The following is a 19,738-nucleotide window of genomic DNA, read 5'->3' as shown; positions in this document are numbered from 1 at the left end:
ACAGAGACGTGAAGTCAATATAAACCAAATATTTTGTTGAATTTTGCAAAAATGAGCAAGTAGGGACTGGAGCTGCTGGGAGAAAAAAACGTTAATTGTCAAACCAACGCAAATACTAATAAGAGGAAATTAAAATACTGTTTTAGAATTAGCTTAAAAGAGTCTTTACCCAAAATCTAAAACCACAAGTTAGATAAAATATCGAGTCCGACACACAACTGAACAAGGGATGGTGAGCAGAGGCCACTCGTGGAGAGGTAGGCTGCACTGAGGAGTGCCCAGGGCTGCCACCACCCTTTCACCTCAGGTGCAACACAACAATACTCGTGGCAAAATGGTGCAATCTACACTCGTGTCCTACTGCTTTTATTCGCATGCAGTAAGTTCAGGGACATCATCATAGGTGCCTCGCCTCCCAACACAGGTGGTGCTCTGCTTTACTGAAAGAAAAGAGCTCATACAATTAAACCCAGTTGGTTTGATTTAACAGCTGAATAAGGACAACTTAAGCAAACCAATTATAAAGCTAAATAAAAAGAACCACCTCTGATACAGGGCATTAACACAGAATCACTCAGCAGGGTTTCCACATGCATCGTGCTCAGATAATGGATCAGAGCTGCTAACAATCAGCCACAACAGGGAAGAGGACAGGAGCCACCAGGGGCCTTATATAATCTGGCACTGATTAGGGGTGTGGTTGGGGAGGAGGCAGGGCTAGGCTGCATTCAATAGCACTAAATGCCTGAAACACACTGCATTAAAGGAGCACCTCACCACAAGTTGATTGGTTGTGGTCTGCTGTGGGCATGCGCTGGCTGATGTGTCGTACCTCCATCATGTCCCATGTATTTTTGCCATGAGGTGGAATATTTTCTTACATGTTTCTGAATGCATGACTTGATGACATGAATCTGTCGACACACTTTGAATGTCAAAATAACTGTTATCAATCCATTTGTTTCTATTGGTACTCTTGCATGACATACGTTTTAGAGGGGCTCACAGTCTACAATGCTTGGAGTCAACACATATTCACTTCAACCACTGGCGCCATCTTGTGGCAGAAATGCATTACTGCAGCAAGAAAGTTATTTAAATGATAAATCTCAGGTGTCTTCAGGGAAAAGAAAAAGCTTTGCTGTGGTTGTAGTTGACATAGTTTTTAGTGCTGATGCCTGGTGTCCATCAGTTGTGTGTGATAATCAGGATAATAAATACAAAGGAGTATTGTGATGACTAAAGACAGACTGTAGATTGTCTCTGTGTCACCTGGAATAAGTGAACTTTGATCTCATGTGTTTGTGACTCTTCACCTCTGTCTCCTCTCACAGGGAGAAGATGATGTGCATCATCCTGCTGCTCATCAACCTGACCTCCTGTGTCTGTGGTTAGTTTACACCTTCACTTTATCATCCACACTTTCAGGCTGTTTATTACTGTTATCACACATTACCTTTTTATATTGTAGTGTCTTTAGCACTGTCCACTCACCCAGCTCTGTTCTAAATAAGAGCACACTGTTATTCAGTGAATCAGTCAAACTCTCCACACAAACATCTATAGATGGAGTTTAAAGGCTCACATGTTAAAGTTGTCACTTTGTCTGCTCCTCACTTTCCCTCTCTGTCTCCTCAACAGGAACATTTGTAGTCAATGTGACACAGACCTCCTATCAGGCAGAGGAGAACCACAACATCACACTGGAGTGGATGTTCACCACCAAACCTGGCAGCTCCCTCCACTCCCTTTATATCTACTGTCAACTGTTAACTGATCTCAGATCATCAAGTCTGTTTCATCTACATGGAGGTGTTGAGGTCCCAGAGTCTCAGGATGAACAGTTTACAGGACGAGTCCAGTGTGACAAAGACGTCCTCAGAGAGGGACGACTCAGACTTCATGTGTCCAGACTCAGGACTAATGACTCAGGACTGTACATGTGTGAAGTGTTCACACGTTATGGCGGCAGCACTGCTACATGTCGGCTCACTGTCACTGGTAAGTTGATTAATACTGGAACCAGAGACTGTTTTTCTGTTTGAACTTGAGAATTAAAGATCAAGATTATTCATGTTTTAGCTCTAGTTTGAATATTTAATTCAGTTACTCTACAGAAACATTAAAGTACTTTTAAGAGACCTTTTTCTGACTTTGAAGTAAAACCTCACATCTTTAATATGTGACCTGTGATGCAGATTAGGATTTGATTTAGTCTTTCTACTGGCTTAAAACAGGTTTTCTCCCTGTCAGTCTGCTGATCTTATTTTCTGTCAGCAGCTGCTGATGAGCCCAAACCTCAGAGACCAACAGAGAGTGGGGGAGGGATCGGCCTCTATAGTGGACTGGAACCGCTAGCAGCAGCTCTACTGACTGTCTGCATCACTCTCTGTGCTGTCATAGTCCATTTTACTACCTACTGATGAAAAAACCACTATGCATCTGCAGTCGCTGAATGTCCAGCAACAGCCCTGTCCCTAACTCAACAACTCAAAACACTGCAATTTTATTAGTGAGACTGGTATTTCTCCTCAGGTGACATGTTGCAGTTACTGTACTATTTAAAATGAAGCACGTCTAATCAGCTGCATAGTAATATTGTTTATATTCACAGTGTTTCAGTTGTTAAAATACACATTATTTTTGTTTACCTTGAATGTAATATATGTAAATGTAAAGGGTTAAAAAAAATCAGACATTAATATACAGAAAGTGAGGCTATGGTTCAGGTCATGTCTAAAATAATAAGTTAAATATACATTTCTTATTCTACTATGTCTTAAATAGGAATCTAATGCACTGTCATTGTACTTTACTTGTTCCTGTGTTGGTGTAATACCTGAACAGGTCACTAGATGGTGTATTGAGCCACCGCAGGTTTGTTACTGGTGAAAGTGAGAGACGCATTTCGTAGGATGGTAGGTGAAGGTACCGCCTTTTCCGCCTCTGATTGGCTTGAAGAGTTCTCCTCCGATTGGTTATTTGCTATATGCTGTCGGCTAGTCTGTTTTGATCGTCTTCACCACCAACAGAAGTAAACGAAGTCAATACAACAGTGTGATAAGTGCGTGCCGTCAGATTTATATCAATGGAAAGCACATCGCCGAATTTAAGGTTGACACCTAAAGTGTATGTCCACATCTTAACATGTGTTCTCATAGGCACGAAAAGTATCCAAGGGACGAGGAAACGGTAAACTATGCGATTTCTCAAGGCACTTTGGCAGCACGCTCTGGAGGACAGTCATGTGTTGCAATTTTTTTCTCTGTCAGGCTGGACTCCTCAAGTTTCCAAACCAGCTAACGGACCTGAAAGCTGGACTAACCTGCTTTGAAGTCGGTGTTACTGTCGTGTGTTGTCACATGTCTGTCCTCCAGAGCGTGCTGCCAAAGTGCGCAGCATTGATTTCATGGGATTCAAGGGTGTGATCAGTGTCAGATGTACAGGTACAGGTACTGTAGCTACTTGAACCAGTGATCAGTCATTTAACCTACACATCATTTTATTTGCTGCCTTGTTTTGTCTTGATTTTTCCCTCTCTCCTCCTCTATTTCTTCTTTCCTCACCCGTTTTTTTTCTTCTCTATCATGTGATTTCATTGATGTTTTGACAGGGGAATTTCTTTGATAAGCTTTTAGTGGCTTCTAACCTCTCCGGCACTTTTCTTTTTTTTAATCTTGTAAATGTTATACTGTCTGTTTTTAACATTATGTGCAAATAAACTAATCTAAACTAAAACTAAACATTATTCATCCCGTTATGCGTTGCCACGCATGTTTCCTCCTCCTGCAGCTGCCACGGTGTTGGCCTTTTCTCTAATGTTGCTTTTCTCCTCCTCATATTTTAGTAGAATTAATGTCTGATCCTCACATGAGAAATACTTTTTCCCCTCACTCTGAGGATGCTCAGTGATGCTCAGTGACGCTCAGTGATGCTGCACTTCTCTCATGATTGTGATTGGTCCGCTGCGTGCGCGTTCACGGCTCTTGATAAAGCAACCCTGGGTTGGGTTACAGAGTTGATATCCAGCGTCGTGATACCGATTATCTTGATTGCCATTGTTAGGGTTAGTCAACCCAGGATAGGTCTGGTTAACCCAGGAAAGGTTGATCTCGCTTCGTGATACAGGCCCCTGGTCTTTATGGCATCTACAGGAGGAACTGAGAAAAACAACAAACCACAGTCACAAGACACATTTTACCTGACTGATGGAGTCCACTCATCTAACGCTTTGGTCCGTATGTGCCTGAAGACAAGGTAATATATGTCTCTGTATTTCAGTTGATATTAAATGAATCCAGATGTAAAGATGTTGTATTTGGGGACTGAGATCAGTGCCTGGATTAGACAAGATGTTAACAGATAATAATGTGCTGGCTTCTCTCAGTAAAGACACAATTCAACAACAACACTTTAACAGACATGTGATTGATTGAAGACAGATCATCCTAAAAGCTGATCCACAGAAAAAGCTTTAGCTTTAATAGTTTCTGTTGTGTATCATTATAAGGAGCCCTACACTCTATTTGAACTCAATGTAACTCAGTTGACAGGGTTTTGTCTTTCCTTTATATGCAGGCACATTGACTCATGTAACATGTTTATCTGAGCTGCAGGTTCACACTTTAGGATTTTCTGCACTCCTGGCTCGTATTCACACAACATCCATCTTAAAGCTTAAAGTAGCTCCTAACTGGTTGAGTACAGACAAACTCCTGATAATATGGAGTCAGTCCTGACTTTAACATGTTTTTGGTGTTTGTTTGTGACTCTTCACCTCTGTCTCCTCTCACAGGGAGAAGATGATGTGCATCATCCTGCTGCTCATCAACCTGACCTCCTGTGTCTGTGGTTAGTTTACAGCTTCACTTTATTATCCACACTTTCAGGCTGTTTATTACTGTTATCACACATTACCTTTTTATATTGTAGTATCTTTAGCACTGTCCACTCACCCAGCTCTGTTCTAAATAAGAGCACACTGTTATTCAGTGAATCAGTCAAACTCTCCACACAAACATCTATAGATGGAGTTTAAAGGCTCACATGTTAAAGTTGTCACTTTGTCTGCTCCTCACTTTCCCTCTCTGTCTCCTCAACAGGAACATTTGTAGTCAATGTGACACAGACCTCCTATCAGGCAGAGGAGAACCACAACATCACACTGGAGTGGATGTTCACCACCAAACCTGGCAGCTCCCTCCACTCCCTTTATATCTACTGTGAACTGTTAACTGATCTCAGAGCCTCAGTCCTGTTTCATCTACATGAAGGTGTTGAGGTCCCAGAGTCTCAGGATGAACAGTTTACAGGACGAGTCCAGTATGACAAAGACGTCCTCAGAGAGGGACAACTCAGACTTCATGTGTCCAGACTCAGGACTAATGACTCAGGACTGTACATGTGTGAAGTGTTCACACGTTATGGCAGCAGCACTGCTACATGTCGGCTCACTGTCACTGGTAAGTTGATTAATACTGGAACCAGAGACTGTTTTTCTGTTTGAACTTGAAAATTAAAGATCAAGATTATTCATGTTTTAGCTCTAGTTTGAATATTTAATTCAGTTACTCTACAGAAACATTAAAGTACTTTTAAGAGACCTTTTTCTGACTTTGAAGTAAAACCTCACATCTTTAATATGTGACCTGTGATGCAGATTAGGATTTGATTTAGTCTTTCTACTGACTTAAAACAGGTTTTCTCCCTGTCAGTCTGCTGATCTTATTTTCTGTCAGCAGCTGCTGATGAGCCCAAACCTCAGAGACCAACAGAGAGTGGGGGAGGGATCGGCCTCTATGGTGGACTGGAACCGCTAGCAGCAGCTCTACTGACTGTCTGCATCACTCTCTGTGCTGTCATAGTCCGTTTTACTATCTACTGATGAAAAAACCACTATGCATCTGCAGTCGCTGAATGTCCAGCAACAGCCCTGCCCCTAACTCAACAACTCAAAACACTGCAGTTTTATTAGTGAGACTGGTATTTCTCCTCAGGTGACATGTTGCAGTTACTGTACTATTTAAAATGAAGCACGTGTAATCAGCTGCACAGTAATATTGTTTTTATTCACACAGCGTTTCAGTTGTTAAAATACACATGATTTTTGTTTACCTTGAATGTAATATATGTAAATGTAAAGGGTTAAAAAAACAGACATTAATATACAGAAAGTGAGGCTATGGTTAGGTCATGTCTAAAATAATGAGTTAAATATACATTTCTTATTCTACTATGTCTTAAATAGGAATCTAATGCACTGTCATTGTACTTTACTTGTTCCTGTGTTGGTGTAATACCTGAACAGGTCACTAGATGGTGTATTGAGCCACCGCAGGTTTGTTACTGGTGAAAGTGAAAGTAAAGAAGCATCCAGGTGTGATGGGAAGGTAAACACGGTGTAAAGCGAAATGTTAAACATCACTTCTGGTGGAAAGCCTTTATGAAGGAAGACTCATAAACATTTATCAGAATAAAATGTTATTTCTGGGCCTGATACATTTAACTGTTAATCAGTGTTTAAATAATGGTCTGTATAGTCCATGACTGGGGATTAAAAATGTGTCATCATAATGTAGGGGAAATACCTTTTTGAGAATGTTTGCACTCGTAATAAAAGTTGGGGCACCACCCTCCTAATGAGGGAAGCGACTAATCAAATTAAACCAATGATTAATTCGTCAGCACGCTTATCAATAATGAATCAATCTCAGTATCTGCGTTATGAAATCTCCATACAGTGGTCTTAATTCCTGCTCAAAAGAAATATCCACAGACAACGACTTGGCCATAAATGCAAATGTATTTAAGCTAAATGGGTAACAACTAAATAAATGAAAGAGGATAATATGAAATAACACAAAATTAACAGTATGAATAAATGGATTAAACAAGAAGTAACACTCGTGTGAGTTATTTAATTTGGCGATAGTGAGAGAGTATGTGACTATAGATAAATTGGGAATGCAGGGATGCACAAAATATTTATCAAATGAATCCTAAATTATGATGAAGATAATTAAATCTCCTATTCGACATCAGCTCTTACCACTGCCCAGTGGGTCACCTGTGAGGGGAGTTCGTTGCCTCCTTTCTTAGCAGCCAATCATGCAGACGTTTCTCCTGGGGCCCCAGACTGTCACTTTGCAACTCCCAGACTTTCCAGCAGAATGAAACCAGCTGGCGCACTGTGGTGGGGGGAGCTGTTGAGCCTGTGACGTCCAGTGGGTGCCCCCAACGTTGGTTTCCTTATGCTGCAAAAAGCCTTTGGGTTTGGCACAAGAACCACTGTGGCAAGTGGCTGGCAGCCGCTGGGTTTGATGAATCTTTGGGTGAAGAGGCAGGTCGAAAAGGGCACTTGTCTGCTTTGTTATAATTACTCGCTGATAATAATAGTGAAAACAATATCGTTGGTCGTTTGATATTGTTATCAAAGTTATTATTAACGCGCATAAAAATGTTGAAAACACTGGAGATAAAAGAAAACTGGATAAGCAAACCTTAAAAGTTTAAAATAACTTTGATGTGAGAGTATAAAAGCGTAACTAAAACGTAAATACAAGAGAGGCTAAGATACGAAAAAGAAGACACAAAAAGGAAGAGAAGAAGAAACAAGAAGAGAAGAATCAAAAAAGGAAAAGAGAGAGCAAGAATATAAGAGAGAGAGCGCATCAGAGCTCACATGTTTTTATCCGGCCAAAGGGGGGCAGGTTTGCTAAGGCGGTCTTCTTAGTTGTAAAATAGGCTTATTACTTTATTTTGAAGGAAACTTAATGCTTCTATTATATGAGATCATATACTTTAACATGTTACGCGCGATAGACACATACTCTTCCCATTATGGTCAAAATTGGTTCTTAACATCCAATTAAAATGAATACTATTGTTATACCACGTGTATCAGCAAAGTACATGTATAGCCTAAACTGCTTCAAATACACACACACTGTAGACTAACCTATAGTTGCAACATTTGATGAAAAACAAAATGAGGAAGCACATATTCATGAAAACAAGTTGATTAATAAACCCAACTATATTTTAACTCCAAATATATAACATGGATAAAATGTGTAATTTCACTTTCAACAGACATTTCAAGTTTGTCACACAGGAACATTTGGTAAGAGAGGGGAGGGCCTGATTTCCCTGGGGCAATGCGAATAGACAGGAAGTGGTTGAGAAAGAAGCATTGTCTCATGACAACTAGTGGGTCGTTCATCACCGCGTTTTGCCCCACAACTTTTTACCTCCTTTTGGCTTAAGGATGGCTGAAAGAAGTGTTCGTCCAGTCTGGGGAAATACAGGGGTTGAGTCCTAAACATTTGACCCCCGGTGGTCTCGCGGATCTTGTTCATTGATAATACTGGTTCAAGGGAAGTCCAGAGAGGCTGTTCCTTTTTACAATAATGACCAAAGAGTTCATTCTTTAACCATCAAGTTAGACAAATTATCTCACATTATAAAGTAGGAATACAGACAGATGCTCATTCATTAATGTCCAAATCTCTGCAGGGCCTCCCTCTTCTTTGGAATCTTGCAAAAGGCCATTGCACTTGTTTGGACATTGTGGCGCCCTCTATCGACTGATGTCAAAATAATTTACTACACATGGTTCATCATTGTTATTCAACATACCCTGCAAGTTCTGTGATGATTGGACAATCAGCTTCTGATTTCTAGTCTTATTTCTATCATCCCACGCACATTTTTGCATTTGTGGTGCCCCCTAGTGGTCAATTTAAGTGAAACTTTCAGGATATGTTCCTGGTACCTCTGAAGACATTGCTTGCAAATATTGTGATGATTGGCCCAAGGGTTGTGGAGTAGTGCTGAGCCACGCCCCCTTTAAAGTTCATTGGTCAGTCTCTTCCAAAAGCAATCAGATATCAATAACAGTTAAAGTGTTGGTGATAAAATTCTGAAACAAAGATCTGACATCATTGTGCTGATTTCAGGTATATCAAGCCCTATAAACACAATGGGTCTCATTCATGAAACAAGAGCAGAACAAAGTGTTTGGCATTGAGTTTGTTACATCACTGGTGTGAGCAGGCCTTAATGCCACAGTCACACCCAAGGTTGGTCATTTCAATGGAGGCATTTCCTCCCTCACCTCCTACACACTGACTGAACTTTGACCTTTGACATGACGACATGCACCAGTGTCCAGCCTCTTTCAGAGAAAAGCAGCACAACAAGTTTCATAGAATAAAAAGGTGAAATAACCTGTGCGTGCTCACCTCAGCCATCAAGTCACGTTAGCTTCATACAACTCCACATGGTTCCTCCAGCCCCACCTGTCACAGCCCAGAGGTGGACTCTAATGCAGACAGTAATAGGCAAGAAGGTGGGATGAAGGAAAAGTTATCTAGGTAATGGTCAGGAAGAAGCAAATCCAAGAGAAGGCACGACGGCTGAGCAGGTCAGGAACAGGCAACAGGTCAAAGAGCAAAGGCACAACACTGACAACTGGCTGTGGGAAAGGGGCTGATTAGGGACACTGGGGACAGGTGAGCAGGTGAGGAAGAGACAGGGGACTGGTGGGAAAGACTGAGGACATCTGGTGGATGGATGGGGACTAATAAAAAGATGCTATCGGTTGCATTATGGGAAATGCAGGATCTGGAAATACCAGAGTTTTACCCACATTAGAGAGAAAACAAAGGGAATCTCGACTTCTGCTGTTTTGATTTTGACCTTTCTGTTTTACATCTGTCTCCTGGAAGTTCCCTGAACTACTACTTCTGCTTCTTCTTCTTCTTCTTCTTCCTCTTCTTCTTTTTCGACTCTGACAGGGCACTGCAGTGAGGTTATGAAGCGCCTTGCTTTCAAATGAACTTAATATTTAAGATGAACATTAGTGTTTCTGTGCTGTTGTGCCTGGAGTGAGGTGCTGTTTTGACTGTCCCTAAACAAATCCTCAGAGCTCGAGCATGCAAAACATCCAGTTTCCCCAGCACAGACTTGGCTGCTGATCCAGATACCACACACACATAATCTATTCTTGACCTAACACTTACATTGGTGTTACCAGTCCTGGGTGATCCAATCACCAGTGGACAGTTCTATGTCTGTGTATTCAGACCTGATATGTAAATGTGGCTTCACATGAGGCTGACCACCTGTGATAGGATCTCACTCTACAGGCAAATAAACGTGAATAATTTCATTTTGCAAAGACCAAATGCATTGTGTGTTCTTTATATGCTGCTTAACGCACACCTATAGTGTTTTTTTTTTTTAAACCAAAAGGATGAAGTCACCTAACAGTTATTAACAGGTTTAAGATCATACTGTTGGTTTTCTGATAATAATGTCTCTCTTATGTTGTTGTCTCAAATAATATACACACATGCACAGGAAATACTTACAGCCCACATTTTATCTCTCATTTCTAAAATGAAATGTTTTGTTAGACGTGGAGACATGTCTTTGACAAGAACTAAAACAGTTCATCACCACCATCATCATCATCATCATCATCATCATCATCACCACCAACACTGGTGCTTCACAGGATGTCTAAATAAAGACAGATAAGATTCACTAATAATAATTTTCAAAAGATAAAATACATAAATATACAAACAAAAGGTAATATAGAACTTATCTGAGATGAGAGTAATAAGCTGGAAGTTAAAACAAGTCAAGTGGCTGATATACAGACATATGTCATCAGCAGCAATAAGATCTCTCTGACAGACATCCAGAGTGTTTATTATTTTACACGTAACAGCCATTACTCTGTTTTGCTTTTAAATTACACGTCACTGATCCACCTCCACATGATTCCTTATAGATCATAAGGTAATGCATACTGAAGAATCATCTTTACAGTTCAACATAAAGAAAAGTTTGTATTAAACTTCATTAGATTAGAGGAGAGCAGAGAGTTTCCCATCATGCACTGTGGTTGGGGGAGATACAGTGAGCTGCTTCTGAAAGCTGCACCTGTCCTCAGTTCATGATTTTGTGGTAAAGGCAGGCTACAGCAGGAACTGAGGTGAACTCCAAACCACAGACACACAGACACATTTTACCTGACTGATGGATCCACTCATCTAACGCTTTGGTCCGTATGTGCCTGAAGACAAGGTAATATATGTCTCTGTATTTCAGTTGATATTAAATGAATCCAGATGTAAAGATGTTGTATTTGGGGACTGAGATCAGTGCCTGGATTAGACAAGATGTTAACAGATAATAATGTGCTGGCTTCTCTCAGTAAAGACACAATTCAACAACAACACTTTAACAGACATGTGATTGATTGAAGACAGATCATCCTAAAACCTGATCCACAGAAAAAGCTTTAGCTTTAATAGTTTCTGTTGTGTATCATTATAAGGAGCCCTACACTCTATTTGAACTCAGTGTAACTCAGTTGACAGGGTTTTGTCTTTCCTTTATATGCAGGCACATTGACTCATGTAACATGTTTATCTGAGCTGCAGGTTCACACTTTAGGATTTTCTGCACTCCTGGCTCGTATTCACACAACATCCATCCTAAAGCTTAAAGTAGCTCCTAACTGGTTGAGTAAAGAGAAACTCCTGATAATAAGGAGTCAGTCCTGACTTTAACATGTTTTTGGTGTTTGTTTGTGACTCTTCACCTCTGTCTCCTCTCACAGGGAGAAGATGATGTGCGTCATCCTGCTGCTCATCAACCTGACCTCCTGTGTCTGTGGTTAGTTTACACCTTCACTTTATCATCCACACTTTCAGGCTGTTTATTACTGTTATCACACATTACCTTTTTATATTGTAGTATCTTTAGCACTGTCCACTCACCCAGCTCTGTTCTAAATAAGAGCACACTGTTATTCAGTCAATCAGTCAAACTCTCCACACAAACATCTATAGATGGAGTTTAAAGGCTCACATGTTAAAGTTGTCACTTTGTCTGCTCCTCACTTTCCCTCTCTGTCTCCTCAACAGGAACATTTGTAGTCAATGTGACACAGACCTCCTATCAGGCAGAGGAGAACCACAACATCACACTGGAGTGGATGTTCACCACCAAACCTGGCAGCTCCCTCCACTCCCTTTATATCTACTGTCAACTGTTAACTCATCTCAGACCATCAGTCCTGTTTCATCTACATGAAGGTGTTGAGGTCCCAGAGTCTCAGGATGAACAGTTTACAGGACGAGTCCAGTGTGACAAAGACGTCCTCAGAGAGGGACGACTCAGACTTCATGTGTCCAGACTCAGGACTGATGACTCAGGACTGTACATGTGTGAAGTGTTCACACGTTATGGCAGCAGCACTGCTACATGTCGGCTCACTGTCACTGGTAAGTTGATTAATACTGGAACCAGAGACTGTTTTTCTGTTTGAACTTGAAAATTAAAGATCAAGATTATTCATGTTTTAGCTCTAGTTTGAATATTTAATTCAGTTACTCTACAGAAACATTAAAGTACTTTTAAGAGACCTTTTTCTGACTTTGAAGTAAAACCTCACATCTTTAATATGTGACCTGTGATGCAGATTAGGATCCCTGTCAGTCTGCTGATCTTATTTTCTGTCAGCAGCTGCTGATGAGCCCAAACCTCAGAGACCAACAGAGAGTGGGGGAGGGATCGGCCTCTATAGTGGACTGGAACCGCTAGCAGCAGCTCTACTGACTGTCTGCATCACTCTCTGTGCTGTCATAGTCCGTTTTACTATCTACTGATGAAAAAACCACTATGCATCTGCAGTCGCTGAATGTCCAGCAACAGCCCTGTCCCTAACTCAACAACTCAAAACACTGCAGTTTTATTAGTGAGACTGGTATTTCTCCTCAGGTGACATGTTGCAGTTACTGTACTATTTAAAATGAAGCACGTGTAATCAGCTGCACAGTAATATTGTTTTTATTCACACAGCGTTTCAGTTGTTAAAATACACATGATTTTTGTTTACCTTGAATGTAATATATGTAAATGTAAAGGGTTAAAAAAACAGACATTAATATACAGAAAGTGAGGCTATGGTTCAGGTCATGTCTAAAATAATGAGTTAAATATACATTTCTTATTCTACTATGTCTTAAATAGGAATCTAATGCACTGTCATTGTACTTTACTTGTTCCTGTGTTGGTGTAATACCTGAACAGGTCACTAGATGGTGTATTGAGCCACCGCAGGTTTGTTACTGGTGAAAGTGAAAGTAAAGAAGCATCCAGGTGTGATGGGAAGGTAAACACGGTGTAAAGCGAAATGTTAAACATCACTTCTGGTGGAAAGCCTTTATGAAGGAAGACTCATAAACATTTATCAGAATAAAATGTTATTTATGGGCCTGATACATTTAACTGTTAATCAGTGTTTAAATAATGGTCTGTATAGTCCATGACTGGGGATTAAAAATGTGTCATCATAATGTAGGGGAAATACCTTTTTGAGAATGTTTGCACTCGTAATAAAGGTTGGGGCACCACCCTCCTAATGAGGGAAGCGACTAATCAAATTAAACCAATGATTAATTCGTCAGCACGCTTATCAATAATGAATCAATCTCAGTATCTGCGTTATGAAATCTCCATACAGTGGTCTTAATTCCTGCTCAAAAGAAATATCCACAGACAACGACTTGGCCATAAATGCAAATGTATTTAAGCTAAATGGGTAACAACTAAATAAATGAAAGAGGATAATATGAAATAACACAAAATTAACAGTATGAATAAATGGATTAAACAAGAAGTAACACTCGTGTGAGTTATCTAATTTGGCGATAGTGAGAGAGTATGTGACTATAGATAAATTGGGAATGCAGGGATGCACAAAATATTTATCAAATGAATCCTAAATTATGATGAAGATAATTAAATCTCCTATTCGACATCAGCTCTTACCACTGCCCAGTGGGTCACCTGTGAGGGGAGTTCGTTGCCTCCTTTCTTAGCAGCCAATCATGCAGAAGTTTCTCCTGGGGCCCCAGACTGTCACTTTGCAACTCCCAGACTTTCCAGCAGAATGAAACCAGCTGGCGCACTGTGGTGGGGGGAGCTGTTGAGCCTGTGACGTCCAGTGGGTGCCCCCAACGTTGGTTTCCTTATGCTGCAAAAAGCCTTTGGGTTTGGCACAAGAACCACTGTGGCAAGTGGCTGGCAGCCGCTGGGTTTGATGAATCTTTGGGTGAAGAGGCAGGTCGAAAAGGGCACTTGTCTGCTTTGTTATAATTACTCGATGATAATAATAGTGAAAACAATATCGTTGGTCGTTTGATATTGTTATCAAAGTTATTATTAACGCGCATAAAAATGTTGAAAACACTGGAGATAAAAGAAAACTGGATAAGCAAACCTTAAAAGTTTAAAATAACTTTGATGTGAGAGTATAAAAGCGTAACTAAAACGTAAATACAAGAGAGGCTAAGATACGAAAAAGAAGACACAAAAAGGAAGAGAAGAAGAAACAAGAAGAGAAGAATCAAAAAAGGAAAAGAGAGAGCAAGAATATAAGAGAGAGAGCGCATCAGAGCTCACATGTTTTTATCCGGCCAAAGGGGGGCAGGTTTGCTAAGGCGGTCTTCTTAGTTGTAAAATAGGCTTATTACTTTATTTTGAAGGAAACTTAATGCTTCTATTATATGAGATCATATACTTTAACATGTTACGCGCGATAGACACATACTCTTCCCATTATGGTCAAAATTGGTTCTTAACATCCAATTAAAATGAATACTATTGTTATACCACGTGTATCAGCAAAGTACATGTATAGCCTAAACTGCTTCAAATACACACACACTGTAGACTAACCTATAGTTGCAACATATAATGAAAAACAAAATGAGGAAGCACATATTCATGAAAACAAGTTGATTAATAAACCCAACTATATTTTAACTCCAAATATATAACATGGATAAAATGTGTAATTTCACTTTCAACAGACATTTCAAGTTTGTCACACAGGAACATTTGGTAAGAGAGGGGAGGGCCTGATTTCCCCGGGGCGATGCGAATAGACAGGATGTGGTTGAGAAAGAAGCATTGTCTCACGACAACTAGTGGGTCGTTCATCACCGCGTTTTGCCCCAAGGCTGGATACTTTATGATGGCATCTGAAACTTGAGGGATCCCAAGTGACTTTTTACCTCCTTTTGGCTTAAGGATGGCTGAAAGAAGTGTTCATCCAGTCTGGGGAAATACAGGGGTGGAGTCCTAAACATTTGACCCCGGGTGGTCTCGCGGGTCTTGTTCATTGATAATACTGGTTCAAGGGAAGTCCAGAGAGGCTGTTCCTCTACAATAATGACCAAAGAGTTTATTCTTTCACCATCAAGTCAGACAAATTATCTCACATTATAAAGTGGAAATACAGACAGATGCTCATTCATTAATGTCCAAATCTCTACAGGGCCTCGCTGTTCTTTGGAATCTTGCAAAAGGCCATTGCACTTGTTTGGACCTTGTGGCGCCCTCTATCGACTGATGTCAAAATAATTTACTACACATGGTTCATCATTGTTATTCAACATACCCTGCAAGTTCTGTGATGATTGGACAATCAGCTTCTGATTTCTAGTTTTATTTCTATCGTCCCATGCACATTTTTGCATTTGTGGTGCCCCCTAGTAGTCAATTTAAGTGAAACTTTCAGGATATGATCCTGGTACCTCTGAGAACATTGCTTGCAAATATTGTGATGATTGGCCCAAGGGTTGTGGAGTAGTGCTGAGCCACGCCCCCTTTAAAGTTCATTGGTCAGTCTCTTCAAAAAGCAATCAGATATCAATAACAGTTAAAGTGTTGGTGATAAAATTCTGAAACAAAGATCTGACATCATTGTGCTGATTTCAGGTATATCAAGCCCTATAAACACAATGGGTCTCATTCATGAAACAAGAGCAGAACAAAGTGTTTGGCATTGAGTTTGTTACATCACTGGTGTGAGCAGGCCTTAATGCCACATCAACACCCAAGTGTGGTCATTTCAATGGAGGCACTTCCTCCCTTACCTCCTACACACTGACTGAACTTTGACCTTTGACATGACGACATGCACCAGTGTCCAGCCTCTTTCAGAGAAAAGCAGCACAACAAGTTTCATAGAATAAAAAGGTGAAATAAGCTGTGCGTGCTCACCTCAGCCATCAAGTCACGTTAGCTTCATACAACTCCACATGGTTCCTCCAGCCCCACCTGTCACAGCCCAGAGGTGGACTCTAATGCAGACAGTAATAGGCAAGAAGGTGGGATGAAGGAGAAGTTATCTAGGTAATGGTCAGGAAGAAGCAAATCCAAGAGGAGGCACGACGGCTGAGCAGGTCAGGAACAGGCAACAGGTCAAAGAGCAAAGGCACAACACTGACAACTGGCTGTGGGAAAGGGGCTGATTAGGGACACTGGGGACAGGTGAGCAGGTGAGGAAGAGACAGGGGACTGGTGGGAAAGACTGAGGGCATCTGGTGGATGGATGGGGACCAATAAAAGATGCATTATGGGAAACGTAGGATCTGGAAATGCCAGAGTTTTACCCACATTAGAGAGAAAAGAAAGGGAATCTTGACCTCTGCTGTTTTGATTTTGACCTTATTATTAATAACATCAATAACTCTTCATCTTCATCTTCTTTGTCATCTTCTTCCTCTTCACCAAAAAGTGGACCAACAGAAAAGGGACTAAGTTCTGTTTGTGTTCACATTGTCAGTTCATTTGAAAGAGGTGTCAGTCCTCTTTCTGTTCACACCACATATAATATATACTGACATAGTTTTGTTGTTATTCTAATGTGGCACTGCAGTGAGGTTATGAAGCGCCTTGCTTTCAGACTTAAAACTTGAGGTGAACATTAGTGTTTCTGTGCTGTGGACTGTTGCTGTTGGATGTGTTCTACATTCCACAAGCCCAAAAATGCTGAATCACCCCCCCCCACCCCGTTTCTGTTAACGGTTACTGGGAAACCACGCCTACTGTCAGATGGCTCTTATTTGAATAAGCAGAGGGCGTATCAGGTCTTTGTGTCTGCAGGACCACTGAGGTGAACTATAAACCACAGTCACACAGACACATTTTACCTGACTGATGGAGTCCACTCATCTAACGCTTTGGTCCGTATGTGCCTGAAGACAAGGTAATATATGTCTCTGTATTTCAGTTGATATTAAATGAATCCAGATGTAAAGATGTTGTATTTGGGGACTGAGATCAGTGCCTGGATTAGACAAGATGTTAACAGATAATAATGTGCTGGCTTCTCTCAGTAAAGAGACAATTCAACAACAACAATTTAACAGACATGTGATTCACTGAAGACGCCAACGATGCACTGCTGAAATTCTGAATTGCGGCCAAAACGGCCCTTCCAATGTTTCTAGCTAAGTCGCTGCACATGTTGGCATGTTGCCAAGCAAGGTGTGTGTGTGTGTGTGTGTGTGTGTGTTTGTGTTTGTTCCACGTTTTTCTCCTCACTGACTTGGTCAATCCATGTGAAATTTGGCACAGTGGTAGAGGGTCATGGGAGGATGTGAATGAAGCAATATTACATCAATTGGCCAAAGGGGGGCGCTATAGCAACCGATTGAAATTACAAACTTTGAATGTGCGTATCTCATGCCCCGTATGTCGCAGAGACGTGAAACTTTGCACAGAGATGCCTCTCCTCATGAGGAACACATTTGCCTCAAGAACCCATAACTTCCGCTTATATAGATTTCCGCCATTTTGAATTTTCTGAAAAACACTTCAAATCGATCTCTTCCTAGGAAGTTTGAGCAATCTGCATGAAACTGGGTGAACATAATCTAGGGACCAATATCTAAAGTTCCCTCTTGGCAAAAGTTGGAAAACTTACTAAAACTGAGCTTCTATAAGGCAATGACTTTAACTATCTGCTTTTCAATGTGCTACCTCAACTACTAATGTACAGTTTTAGCCCACTACCTATCCCACTATTGGCAATGGTACTACTGTACTTTCAATAAAGCAGTCGTACCATCAAATTCACAAAACCTCTGTCTGAATACATTGCTCTTCTTAATGGGTTCAGTTGACTATTTAATCTGCAATTTCCTATGACCTGTATCCCAAACACACACCATGTGAAACTGTACGTGGGCAACTGTGCACTCAATGGGTATGGACTAGTTTAGATTTAACATTTAGATTTAACATTTAATATTTAGATGTAACTATGACAACATATTTAACATGTTTCAAATATTGCTGTAAATGTGGTAAAAAGTGACTTTAACACATTCACACCACTTTTTTAAACGTTGTTTGAAGCTAAATGTGAGCCACTTTACAGACGGCACCCCATACTGAAGTTACCTTGCTCACTTCAAATCCTGCTTCATAGTACAGGCCTCTGAATACCATCAACATCAACACTGTACTGATGATGCAAACCAGTGAAATATATGTGGTGTCTTTGGTATTTATGGAAAGTTGACTGAAGCATCTTTAGAAAAATAAGTAAGAAAATATGTAAACAACTGTGTTTCATTTCCAGCTCAGTGTCTGACTGATGAGATGCAGCTGGAAAGTTTTCCAGTATTCTCATAGACTGAGGATGAGTACATGGTTCCTGACAACAGCAAACAGACACCTGACACAGGAACAGGTAGGATGTTGTTACTGAGTAACTCACAGTTTATTCAGAAAGTATTTAGACTTCACCTTTTTCCCATGTTGTTTGGTTGCAGCCTTGTGCTAAAATCACTTAAATGTATTTATTTCCCCTCATTAATCTCCACTCAGCACCCCATAATGTAAATGCATTGCACATTTATTAAAAAGAAAATGCTAAAATCATATTGACATAAAGGTATATGTTAATGTTTCACATGTGACCAGAAACAGTCCAGTGTTGTGATGACTGACTACAGACAGACTGTAGATTGTCTCTGTGTCACCTGTAATAAGTGAACTTTGATCTCATGTGTTTGTGACTCTTCACCTCTGTCTCCTCTCACAGGGAGAAGATGATGTGCATCATCCTGCTGCTCATCAACCTGACCTCCTGTGTCTGTGGTTAGTTTACACCTTCACTTTATTATCCACAAACACTAAAGACTAAACACACTCTCAGACTGTTGATTTTTGCTATCATGTATTACCTGTGGTATCTTTCAGCTCTTTAGTTTTGCAGCCTTCCAGCTCTGTTCTAAATAAGAGCACACTGTTATTCAGTGAATCAGTCAAACTCTCCACACAAACATCTATAGATGGAGTTTAAAGGCTCACATGTTAAAGTTGTCACTTTGTCTGCTCCTCACTTTCCCTCTCTGTCTCCTCAACAGGAACATTTGTAGTCAATGTGACACAGACCTCCTATCAGGCAGAGGAGAACCACAACATCACACTGGAGTGGATGTTCACCACCAAACCTGGCAGCTCCCTCCACTCCCTTTATATCTACTGTGAACTGAAAACTGATCTCAGAGCCTCAGTCCTGTCTCGTCTACATGGAGGTGTTGAGGTCCCAGAGTCTCAGGATGAACAGTTTACAGGACGAGTCCAGTGTGACAAAGACGTCCTCAGAGAGGGACGACTCAGACTTCATGTGTCCAGACTCAGGACTAATGACTCAGGACTGTACATGTGTGAAGTGTTCACACGTTATGGCAGCAGCACTGCTACATGTCGGCTCACTGTCACTGGTAAATTGATTAATACTGGAACCAGAGACTGTTTTTCTGTTTGAACTTGAAAATTAAAGATCAAGATTATTCATGTTTTAGCTCTAGTTTGAATATTTAATTCAGTTACTCTACAGAAACATTAAAGTACT

The 19,738-nt window shown here is 40.6% G+C and overlaps 1 long non-coding RNA gene across 1 annotated transcript; it reads left to right on the top strand.

Moving 5' to 3' along the window:
* Positions 1–15,717: 15,717 nt before the first annotated feature.
* Positions 15,718–19,148, top strand: LOC144459840 (uncharacterized). Its single transcript, XR_013488630.1, has 3 exons — positions 15,718–17,077; positions 18,458–18,568; positions 18,923–19,148. It is a non-coding gene; the product is annotated as an uncharacterized LOC144459840 (long non-coding RNA).
* The last annotated feature ends 590 nt before the right edge of the window (positions 19,149–19,738 follow it).

The sequence above is a fragment of the Epinephelus lanceolatus genome, chromosome 22 (assembly GCF_041903045.1).
Source record: "Epinephelus lanceolatus isolate andai-2023 chromosome 22, ASM4190304v1, whole genome shotgun sequence".
NCBI lineage: Eukaryota > Metazoa > Chordata > Actinopteri > Perciformes > Serranidae > Epinephelus > Epinephelus lanceolatus.
The sequence above is the reverse complement of the archived record's forward strand: the minus strand, read 5'-3'. Positions and strand labels throughout refer to the sequence as shown.